The sequence below is a fragment of the Triticum urartu genome, chromosome 7 (genome assembly GCF_003073215.2).
Source record: "Triticum urartu cultivar G1812 chromosome 7, Tu2.1, whole genome shotgun sequence".
In the NCBI taxonomy this organism is placed as follows: Eukaryota; Viridiplantae; Streptophyta; class Magnoliopsida; order Poales; family Poaceae; genus Triticum; species Triticum urartu.
Window position 1 is genome coordinate 715,277,277 of NC_053028.1, and position 13,160 is coordinate 715,290,436.

The following is a 13,160-nucleotide window of genomic DNA, read 5'->3' on the forward strand; positions in this document are numbered from 1 at the left end:
GAAATTAGTGACGAAAAACAACAAGATCTTTGTCTGCACAATGAAGAAGACATCAGCTCACTACAAGATGGTACTAACTATTATACCTTGCGTTTTTTATTCCTTTGCCCCATTTTCAATATACAGGAGATATTTATGCACATCCTTGTTTTCAGGCCTTTCCAAAGCAGTTCACTGATGATTACCTCTCAAACCACCTCTATGGTCAGGAGGTGAGGAAGGTTTTCATACAACACCCACAGTTCAATATTGAAGTGTTTCTGAAGAGGACGAAGGACGGACGGTCAATCATCCACAGGCACTGGCCTAAAGTTGCAAAGACCTTCAACATGAATGAAGGATCAATATTCGCCTTCCGCTTCAGCAGTTTTCCAGATGAGATGCATCTGTCTATATACCGTCTATGATGCTAATTTCGAAAGGTTCTACATGTTGCATGTGAAACTTGGTTCTGGTGCAGTTGTGTAATGGGGTAGCTGAGTGCTGAAGCTATATCATATTGTACTCTGATGTATTTCAATTATGAAATTATGCTTCCTTAATATGGTAAAGAAATATATTATGTGCTTAATATGAATGTCAATTAGATTGATAAATGGATTATTAATTATAGAGAAATTAGCCTGCTAATTGGGTTTTGCTATTGCAAACGGTTATTGAAAAAATACCGTGGGCGATGACCTCATGCAACACACACAGTTTTTAGGAATAAACCGTGTTGGATCAATGAACAATCACACACGACTTTCTCTTTAAAACTGTTTGCGTTAGGCCACCTTGCGCAAGCGTTTATCACATAGAAATAGTGTGTGATGGACAGCCTTTGCCACAAAGTTTCTTCTACGGACCGTGTGTGATGCATTCAATAACGCAAATGATAAAATTGTTAATATCGTCTGCAATGGCAATGCTATCACAAACGATTTAACGGGAAAATTTGTGTGTGATGTACCTACGAACGGAAACGTTTCCCTTGGGGCGACTGTATGGGATGTACATGTGAACGGAAACGTTTAGTAGGGACTGACTGTGTGGGGTGTAATTGCGAACGGAAACAATTTCGCCTGTATAATTGTATTTTAGCTCTACTTTACATATTTCCGTATTTGAGCACTCGCCGGTCGCACAAGACCTCATTTTGCCGAGTGTGTGTGCCAGGAGGGCATATCCCCGACGGTTTCTGGGTCGTGTGGGAAGGACCCCCCTATCGCCCACACTCACTAGGCGACGGTTCCAAATGCCGTCGCGGAAAGGGGTTAAAAACCGTTTGTATAGCACCGACGCGTACAAGTGTTTGTTTCTCCTGTAGAAATCTTGGGGCACACTTTGAGGTTCTTTGTGTTGGATTGAGTATTATGAATCGGAAATTATTTGGTGTTATTTTAGTATGAACTGTTGAATAGATCGATCGGAAAGAATAGCTTCGGGGTGGTTTCCTACCCTACAAACAATTTCTTCTTATGTTCTCCGCTAGATAGGAACTTGAGTGATTCTTCATCGCACTTTGAGGGATGGTTATATGATCCAATTATATTAGCATTGTTGAGAGGTTGCACTAGTGAAAGGATGGACCCTAGGCCTCCTTTTGAAGCATTGCAATACCGTTTTGCTATGTTTTATCAATTGCTACCTTGTTGTTTTTATTTATTCTAATTATAAAAATATATTTCTACCATCCATATTACACTTTTATCACCATCTCTTCGCCGAACTAGTGCACCTATACAATTTTTCATTGTATTGGGTGTGTTGGGGACACAAGAGATTTCCTATATTTGGTTGAAGAGTTGTTTGAGAGAGACCATCTTCATCCTACGCCTCCCACGGATTTATAAACCTTAGGTCATCCACTTGAGGGAAAATTTCTATTGTCCTACAAAACTCCGCGCTTGGAGGCCCAACACGAGTCTACAAGAATAAAGTTGCGTAGTAGACATCAAGCTCTTTTCTGGCGTCATTGCCGGGAAGGTGAGTGCTTGAAGGTATATCTTTAGATCTTGCAATCGAATCTTTTAGTTTCTTGTTTTATCACTAGTTGGTTCATGAAAGAAAACTACAAAAAATGGAATTGAGGTTGCATCATATTATTCATCTTTATAATGTCTTTCGGGAAAATGATGGAAAGGAAAACTGTGCTCAATTGATAGAAGAAGAATTTTATAAAAAATTTGACAAAAAATCTTTGAATGATGAGCATGATAGCAATGTTGTTGGTATGAACTCTTTGAATATCCATGATGCTAATGATATGCAAAGCCATAAGCTTGGGGATGCTATATTTGATGACGATGATATTTTTGTCCCCCAAGATTCGATGTGCAAATTTGTTATAATGATTTCATGCCTCCTATTTATGATGATTATATTGATGAAAGTGGATTTGGAGAGGTCATGACTTTATTTAGTGATGAATCCACCCTTTTGGATGAGGCTTCAATTGACTATGATAACAAAGTTGCTATCTATGATGACTATGGTGATAACATGTATGCTATAAAGAATAATGATAACCATGAAACTTGTCATCATGATTTCAATTTTCAATCCCATGATAATTATTTTGTTGAGTTTGCTCCCACTACTATTGATGAGAAGAAATTTTCTTATGTGGGGAGTAATAAAATTTCTATGCTTGTGAATCGTGAAAATATTGCTTTATTTGATAGTTATATTGTTGAATTCATTCATGATGCCACTGAAAATTATTATGAGAGAGGAACATATATTTGTAGGAATTGCAATAATATCCGATTTCCTCTCTATGTGTTGAAAATCTTGAAGTTATGTTTGTTTTGCCTTCCTATGCTAGTTGATTCTTGCTCCAAAAGTTATTTGCTCACAAAATCCCTATGCATAGGAAGTGGGTTAGGCTTAAATGTGCTTGCCATGTGTTTCATGATGATCTTTTTATGTTGCACTTCTTATCTTTTATGCGAGCATCATTGAAATCATCATGCCTAGCTTAAAGGCATGAAAGAAAAGCGCTTGTTGGGAGACAACCCAACACTTTTACCAATTGTTTTTGTGTGTTCACATGATTAAGCTACTGTAGTAATCATGTTTTTTTTGCTTTTGTTTAAATAAAGTGCCAAGTAAAGCCTTTGGGATAGTGTGGATGATAGTTGACTAGGGGTATATGTAATTCCGTATGAAAGCGGAGTATGTAGATGCACTACATTCTGGTAGTCTTCTTATAATATATGTATATGGAATTCGGTATTAAAGCGAAGTATGGAGCATACAGCCATACAGAGTATCTTGATTTAGTAAAGCGTCAAGGCAGTTAGGAAGCTTTATTAAAGCAATTTTATTTAATGGGATCATAGTTTCTTATTTTGTTTTTGATTTGTATGCTTCTAAAAGCTACTTGAAATATCTTGCCACTGCCATATTTGCTGACTTAATGAAAACCTATGGTCTATTAGTTATTGTGTTTTCATCTATATATAGCTTCCGCACTAAATTTATGTGTATGTGGTTTTTTTCATCGTCGACAGATTCAGAGCTTGAAGGACCAATACTTTTCAGAACTTATTGAACTGTTCAATAAGATATCTATGAAGCTACATCATGTTGACAACATTATACCACCTCAAAAGCCATCTGAACAGTATGATAGAATGAAGAGCTTTAAAATAATGTTGGACCGTATATTACAAATGCTACAAATGAGCAAGAGTACTATCCAACCTGCTATGAGGGACAAAATTCCTCAATACGAGAAACAGATTATCACTATCTTGAATTCACAAAGGAAGCCATTGCAGCCACAAATACAACAACAGCTCCAGCCACCTCCAGGTAAAGCTCCTAATTCCAACATTTCACAGCAGCAACAGCCTTCCCAAAATTTGCAGCAGCATGATAGTCATACTAATACTCAATCAAGTTCCCCATCCCCATGTGTCGCCCCCTCTCCTATGCCAGTGGATTCAGACAAACCACACTCTTACTAATACTGGGCAGACTGCCGGACTGGACATCAGTAAACGTCCCTAGCGCCCCAGACACAATTGCTGTGACCACACCAGGGATATCATCATCGCCCTTACTAGCAGAATTTACAAGTGTGGATGAAAGTCAGGCTAACATGCCAACTCAAGCTCCAAGCAAATTAAGTGCAGCAGAAAGGCCTGTGGATCGCTTACTTAAAGCAGTAGGTATGTTGCGAACTTTATGTTTACTGACTTGTGTTTTTTTTTTTGCTTTGTCAGTGTTGTTTTGGATGTATTGTAGAACTTGATTATTTTCAAATTAGCTAGGCTGTTCTGAAGCATACTGGCATAAAAAAATTGGGGTCGAGAATGGGAATTTGATTATAGCAGTTAGATATAGTATGCCTTTTTCTGATCCACTTCAATTAACTAGTTGTTCAAATGATAAGAATGGTGCATAATCATTTTTTTTTCTTACCATATGAAAATCTAAGAGCATGTCTAAGATGAAAATATATTACTCCACTTGGGTCAACTAGTATTTCAGATGATAGCAATGGGGCATATCCATGTCAATTCTTGCTATCCTAATATTTGGAAAGCACATGTACCATGAAAAAATATAAAATATTTGACCATTATTTTATCCAGTAGTTATATACTTGAAGCAGTGGCTATTTATTTATATACTTAGTTTTTCTGTGGAACGGAATGCAGTTCCTTTGACTCGGATGTTGGCAACTATTGGTGGCTACCTTGCATTTTCACTGGCATTTTGTTCATCTTTGTGCAGGTAAATAAATCATGGTCTTTTGGAGGAGACCCAGGAGATAAGCTAATAGTATGTATGCTCAGGAGAGTGGTGGAAGAAGCTTCAGTTGAAGCTTCAATCAGAAGCATGGTTGCTCGGAAAGTTTCATTTTTTTATGAGGCCAAGTTCGATGGTGGTTATACTTGTGTGTTGTATTTATAGAAGAAGCTCATAGTTAGCTTGATATGTTAGAGGCCCTTTTGTGCTATACTATTATTCATATTGTTATAAGTAGTTGTGAGTAAATATATTATTAATAAAGAGAAAATCTAAGGGCTCACTTGATTCACAGGAATCACATACACTAGTAGAAAACATGGCTTTGGTTCGTGCTAGGCCAGCCCATTAGTCCCCAGTCACGAACCGGGATCCATGGGGGGCATACGTCCCGGTTTGTGCGCCCAGGGGGCCGGCCAGGCTTCGTGGGGCATTTGTCCCGGTTCATCTGGACACATTTGTCCCTGTTCCAGGCACGAACCGGGACCAATGGTCCTCGTCCTGGCCCACAACCATTGGTCTCGGTTCGTGGCTGGAACCAGGACAGAAGGGGGGCTTTAGTCCCAGTTCCGGCCACGAACCGGGACCAATGAGGTGCCTATATATATCCCATCGCCGGCGAGCAGAGCACTCCACATTGCTTTGTTTTTTCTACCCGGCGAGCGGAGAGCTTCGTGGTGCTCTAGCTCACCTCCTATGCACATGAGGTGTTCGATGAAATGCTCGAGCCACACTAGTTAAGCTTCCTCCTCTGGAAGCTCGACCTCCAAGCTCCATTTTCCTCGAGATTTGTCTAGGTTTAGCGGTCCGTCACGTCCCGTCCCCGTCTTCACCGCCGTCGATCGCCCACGCCGATCTCGTCGCCGGCACCACTATGGTGAGCCTCTTGTTCTTATCTTCTTTCTGAAAGAAAAAAAATTCTTACTTTAGATAGATACTTGTCTATTTTTCTTACTTTCATTATTGCTTGTTATTATATAGTGCGATGGTTTTGGTATCCGCCCCCGTCGGCCCTCATCCTGTCTATGATTCGGATGTGGTATATATTATATTTTATAACTATTTGGTTCATTTATTGTTTATGACAATTATGCCGACCAACGTGTCATAGATTATATTTATCGAGGAGGTATGTGAACGGGAAATTCCAACGGACCCTATTGTCGAGAGATTAAATTTAGTTGAAGAAGAAAACAATTACTTGAAGGAAAAAATAAAAAAATTGAGGAGGAGAAGATGATATTGGAGTTGCATGTTGCGGATGTCGTCGATGATCACAAGATCAAGATGGATGCTATGCGCTTGAAGATTAGAAAGATTAGAAAATATGTCATCCATACCGAGGCTTGGTATCATTATGCCGTTGCATCAATTGTTACCTTGGTTGCGATTATGATCGCATTTGTTGTTGCATTGAAATGTTTTACATAGTTTCAATGCATGGTTTAATTAGATGCTCTGGAGAGCTATATGTTGTTCAATGAGAACTATGCATGTACTTTAGTTTTAATGTGATGATGAACTTCTATTAATTTGTTCACTTATCTATCCATGATTTTCTGTAATGGTTTTTTGACACACTAAATTATATATAATGCATGCAGATGAACCGGCAATGGATGTACGGTGACGGACACACCTTCGAGTACGTTAAGGGCGTGCATAATTTTCTCGAAGTGGCTGAGGCAAACAAGAAGAATGGTTTTATGTGTTGTCCATGCCCTATATGTGGGAATACTGAGTCTTACTCTGACCGGAAAATCCTTCACACCCACCTGCTTTATAAGGGTTTCATGCCACACTATAATGTTTGGACCAAGCACGGAGAAATAGGGGTTATGATGGAAGACAGCGAAGAAGAAGAGAACGATGACAACTATCTGTCCCCTGAATACCGTGATGCTGCAACGGGGGAAGCTGCTGAAGATCAAGAGGAACCAGACGATGTGCCCGATGATGATCTCCGCCGGGTCATTGTTGATGCAAGGAGATAGTGCGAAAGTCAGAAGGAGAAGCTGAAGTTCGATCGCATGTTAGAGGATCACAAAAAAGGGCTGTACCCCAATTGCGAAGATGGCAACACAAAGCTCGGTGCTATACTGGAATTGCTATAGTGGAAGGCAGAGAATGCTGTGCCTGACAAAGGATTTGAGAAGCTACTGACAATATTGAAGAAGAAGCTTCCAAAGGATAACGAATTGCCCGACAGTACGTACGCAACAAAGAAGGTCGTATGCCCTCTAGGATTGGAGGTGCAGAAGATACATGCATGCCCTAATGACTGCATCCTCTACCGCGGTGCGTACGAGGATTTGAACGCATGCCTGGTATGCGATGCATTGCGGTATAAGATCAGACGAGATGACCCTGGTGATATTGACGGCGAGCTCCCCAGGAAGAGGGTTCCTGCCAAGGTGATGTGGTATGCTCCTATAATATCACGGTTGAAATGTCTGTTCAGAAACGAAGAGCATGACAAGTTGATGCGATGGCACAGAGAGGACCGTAAGAAAGACGGAAAGTTGAGAGAACTCACTGACGGGTCAAAGTGGAGAAAAATTGAGAGAAAGTACCAGGCTGAGTTTGCAGGTGACCCAGGGAACGTATGGTTTGGTTTAAGCGCGGATGGCATTAATCCTTTCGCAGAGCAGAGCAGCAATCACAACACCTGGCCCATGACTATGTATGTATAACCTTCCTCCTTGGATGTGCATGAAGCGGAAGTTCATTATGATGCCAGTTTTCATCCAAGGCCCTAAGCAACCCGACAACTTCATTAATGTGTACCTAAGGCCATTAGTTGAAAAACTTTTACAGCTGTGGAATGGAAACGGTGTACGTGTGTGGGATGGGCACAGACAGGAGGAATTCAACTTGCATGTGTTGCTGTTTGTAACCATCAACAATTGGCCTGCTCTTAGTAACCTTTTAGGACAGACAAACAAGGGATACCACGCATGCACGCACTATTTAGCTGACACCGAAAGTATATACCTGGACAAATGCAAGAAGAATGTGTACCTGGGGCATCATCGATTTCTTCCGACCAACCATATCAATGTCGAAAGAAAGGCAAGCATTTCAAAGGAGAGGCAGATCACCGGAAGAAGCCCACCATGCGTACCGGTGATCACGTACTTGCTATGGTCAATGATTTACACGTAATCTTTGGAAAGGGTCCCGGCAGACTATCTGTTCCGAATGACGCTGAGGGACGCGCACCCATGTGGAAGAAGAAATCTATATTTTGGGACCTACCCTACAGGAAAGACCTAGAGGTCCGCTCTTCAATCGACGTGAGGCACGTGACGAATAACCTTTGCATGAACCTGCTAGGCTTCTTGGGCGTGTATGGGAAGACAAAAGATACACCGGAGGCACGGGAGGACCTGCAACGTTTGCACGAAAAAGACGGCATGCCTCCAAAGCAGTATGAAGGTCCTGCCAGCTATGCTCTTACCAAAGAAGAGAAGGAAATCTTCTTTGAATGCCTGCTCAGTATGAAGGTCCCTTTTGGCTTCTCCTCAAATATAAAGGGAATATAAATATGCCAGAGAAAAAGTTCCAGAACCTAAAATCTCATGACTGCCATGTGATTATGACGCAACTGCTTCCGATTGCATTGAGGGGGCTTCTACCGGAAAACGTTCGATTATCCATTGTGAAGCTATGTGCATTCCTCAATGCAATCTCTCAGAAGGTGATCGATCTAGAAATCATACCACGGCTAAGGAGTGATGCGGCGCAATGTCTTGTCAGTTTCGAGCTCGTGTTTTCACCATCCTTCTTCAATATCATGACGCACATCCTATTTCATCTAGTCGACGAGATTGTCGTTCTGGGTCCTGTATTTCTACACAATCTGTTCCCCTTTGAGAGGTTCATGAGAGTCCTAAAGAAATATGTCTATAACCGTGCTAGGCCAGAAGGAAGCATCTCAATGGGCCATCAAATAGAGGATGTCATTGGCTTTTGTGTTCACTTCATTTCTGGCCTTAAGAAGATTGGTCTCCCTCATTCGCAGTATGAGGGGAGACTGACTGGAAAAGGCACGCTAGGAGGGGACTCAATAATATGCAGGGACGGGCATTCTTGGTCTCAAGCACACTACACAGTTCTGCGGAACTCTACTTTGGTGACCCCGTATGTCGATGAACGCAAGAACAGTCTGCGCTTCAAACACCCGGAGCAGTGTGATGACTGGATTACATGTGAACACCTCAGGACTTTCGGCAGTTGGTTGGCAACACGTCTCTGAGGTGACAACAATGTTTGTGATGAGCTATACTCGTCGTCCAGGGGACCATCCTTTGACTCTATTGACTTACAAAGGGTACGAGATAAATGGAAATGCATTTTACACGATCACCAAAGATCAAAAGAGCACCAACCAAAACAGCAGTGTCCGCTTTGATGTAGCAACGTATAAGGGAAATGACACATATTATGATTACATAGTGGACATATGGGAACTTAACTACGGACATGATTTTAAGATCCCTTTGTTTAAGTGCAAATGGGTCAACCTGTCAGGAGGCAGGTGCAGGTAGACCCACAGTACGGAATGACAACAGTGGATCTTAACAATCTTGAGTACAAAGACGAACCATTCGTCCTAACCAATGATGTGGCGCAGGTTTTCTATGTAAAGGACTTTGGTCAAATTTCAGCCGTGCCGCCACCGTTGGGTTCTCTGACCGCCGGCAAATCTCGCTTCCCTGCAGCCATCCTAGCCATCAATGCAGGTATCCTTCCTCCTAACACTCACCCTAGTAGCAGTCATGTCATGTCACACGATTGGTTCAACAGCACAGTTCTGACAGTGGAATTTTGTGAAAAAAGCACCATGGTATTCTAGGATTAGAGCCATGTCGAATTACCAACTGAAACACAATGATGCATCAGCATAATAGATAAGCTACATCACAGCTCACTATTTCGATGTAGATACCTTGAACGGCCTGTTTAAAAACAGCTAGCTAGTATTGTTACAGTTATTAAGTACTCCCTCCGTCCGAAAATACTTGTCACCAAAATGGATAAGAAGAAGTTTATCTAGAACTAAAATACGTCTAGATACACCCCCTTTTATCCATTTTGATGACAAGTATTTCTGGACGGAGGAAGTAGTAATCATAGTAAAAAAAACTGTAGAATAGATTAAAACGGCCACAATCCCATTAAAGGCGCCCCTGGTCATTCCTTTTCTCCATTGTTGAGCTTCCTGTTGTCTTCCCCATCTTCACCAACCATTTGCCTTTTTTGTTCTTCCCCATCTTCACCAACCAACCACGAGAAAAGAGAGGGTGAAACAGTAAAATAAGCAGCCCAGGGAGACTTGAAAAGCTGGGAGACTTTAAATTTGCAGTGATACTGACATTCATCCACACTGTGCACCAAATATTAGACTTGAAACGCATGCGGCTTGAAGAATGCGGCACCGCTGGCGAGATATAAAGCTGAGTATTGTTTTTATAGTGTTGCTCCATAGGATGCTGCACCATCGATCTTATCTCGTCATGTATAATCTGCACTTGAACGTTAGCAGACAACAACGTTGGACGGAGCTAATGAACCAAGTACACAACGTAATAACGATTAGGACACAGCTGTATTGGATGGAGTTAATTAGCTCGCTGCCAGGTTGAATTACTTAATTCAGCTCCCATGCCTATTGGTAGTCGATCCATCCACATGCATTCCCCCACCACACCTGCAAGTTTGAACAGATGAAGCAAGAGCTAATTGATCACTACAGCCTACAGTGTATGCACACAAAAGATAAAACGAACAGCGATTGCTAGCTAAGCAAATACTAAGAGTCTGTGTGATCCAACGACTGCTCCGCTAACTAGCTAGAGGTATGTCTCTCTCTGTTTCATTGGCTCTACTAGCTTTCCAGCAGAGATGAATATAGAGTTTTAACACACAACTTGACAGAAATCAAGATCGTGCATTACTACATTCAAATAAGCAATGTGATTATGCATATGTTGAGTGCCTAGCTTGTTAGGATCACTCTGATGTACGGGTAAATGTTCGAATACAGATTACTATATAACAATCTCTCTGCCTTGCCAAACCTGCAGTACTGATGCTGCTTGTCTTGGTCCGGCTGATCAGGACAACGTTGCCTGGGAACACCGAACCTTGAAGACCGTGATGCCACTGGTCATCCACCGGCCAGCGGGACATCTGAAGCCACTGGTACGTATTTTTATGGTGGTGCTGCATGGGGCAGCGATTAGTTTAGCGCGCAAGACCTGAGGCTTTTGTTTTGTTTCGCTCGACTGGATGCTTTGGCGATGTCACGTGATGTCTACCACGCACAGGTTGATGCGCGTGCACGCGCCTTGACGACAGTGGCGCGAGAATTGAAGCCGGGTAGTATTTCTTCATGGAAATGCTTTACGCTGGCAGAGAGTAGCATTGTATGGAGTCAATTAACCAATTCTGGCTGCTTGTATGCATACATCGGTAGGTGATCCGGGAGCTGGCACCAGGTAATTTTCAGTGGCCGTTGATGAAGTTATCTGAACAGACCTACAATGTTGAGTTTCCATCTAAGGAGGATGTTGAGAATCCTCAAGTTTGGCATGTGCAGAGTCATTGGAACTAGTTTTGTGCTGCAGTTTGATGAGTGGAAAAAGAAGGAGCCTCAGGGTACGCCATTGACTCAGATTTGGGTTCGTTTCTCCGGGGCACCAACTGAACCACTGGATAATTTTTTGGTCACTTGGAGCCTGGGATCTTTGCTTGGCAAGATGGAGCAGGTGGATATGCCCTTCACACGTGCTCATGGTGTGGCGCGTTTGCTGGTTAGTGTAGCTAACATTGAGTTCTTGCTGGATGTGGTGAGATGGACTCACGAGGGCGTCGCGTATATGTTGGATGTCGAGTATGAGGACCTTGATCTATTTAAGGATTTTGAGGAGGTACATCATATGGACACTTCTGAGGAGGGAGGTGCCTCCGGGAACCAGGATGATAGTGCGCACAATAATGGTGATAAGGCTACAGGGCCTACGAATTCGTTTAAGGCAGGAGAGACTGCTAAGCAGAAGTCACCGGTCTCTGTTCCGACTAACATGCTGCAGCTTGGATCCTTAGGGGCTTTCTCAGCGCCTCCTCATCTTTGGAGTGAGCGAGTTGATTTGGATTATCCGTCTGAACATATTCCGCCGGTGATTGCGGGGTGTGACTCTTTGTTTGTGATGGATGGACTGGGAGGAGCCGGTGGGCAGGAGGTCTCCATTACTCCCTCTTCATCTCCGTTGCCTAGTCTGGAGGTGATGGCCGCATTGGACGCATCGGCGGAAGGTGGCGGGCAGGTGGCCCGGCCCTCTTACGGCGCTTCTTCACCTACTTCGGGGGGGGGGGGGGCAAGGCTGGCTCTGCCGGCCATGGGCTCCCTAGAGAGACTGGCGGCCCGAGGAGGGGCATGCGGGCAGGAGGCCAGCACACCCCCTTCTCCCTCCCTGGCGATGCGTCCTCCGACGCCTCCTGCAGCGCCATCACCGGTGATGGTTGCCCTAGCGGGAGGATCGGGTGGCGGGGGCGGCCAGGGGCCTCTCACCACTTCGCCGCGCCGTGCCACTCTAGCGGCTTCGCCTGTTTCACGTGCTTTCACGGGTCCTGTTGTTGCGCCCATGGTTGGGGGTCGGGCAGGAGGCCCCACTCCTAACAGGGCCACGAGGGAGGAGGTCATAGCTTTTGGCGGGATTCTGGATCTTGTTTCTGAGGAGCGGCGGATAAGCAGTCGTCTCCAGGAGCAGCCGGACATGGACGACATGCAGCTAAGGTGCGCTATGCGGGTGGCCAAGCTTCATGACATTGAGGTCACTACTGGTATGTCTGTCAATATGTCAAATTCGATTTTACATTTTTCCAATGATGAGATTGTTCACAATGCAAATAAATTAGGGGTTTCACTAGGTAGTAATGGTAGTGAAATCAATAAATCAGTTAATGATATTCTCGATCTCGAAGTGGAGATCGCTTTGGAAATGATTCGTAACATAGCAGCTGTTAAACCCATGAATGATTCCGACATAGACGCGTTGGGAGTCAGGGCTCTTGATAGTTTTTGTGCGGATCTGGCCCCTGAGACGGAGGAGGATGAGGGACTCGATTCCCCTATGGCCTCGATCCATGTAGATTTTCCAGAGGCTAAATCCTCATAGCCCGGTTGTGAGGACCGGCGGGAGGATCAATATAAGCCTAAGCGGAAGTGGAAACGGAAGGTTTATCCAGTTTCGGCTGTGCGTAGAAGTGCTAGGATCCGTACCTCTAAAAAATTTCATAATGAAATATGAGAGGAATTTTTTGGAATAGAAGAGGTCTGAAAGATTTGGCTAAAAGAAGGTTTCTAGCGGAAGCATCTATTGACTACCAGTTGGATTTTATTGCCCTATCTG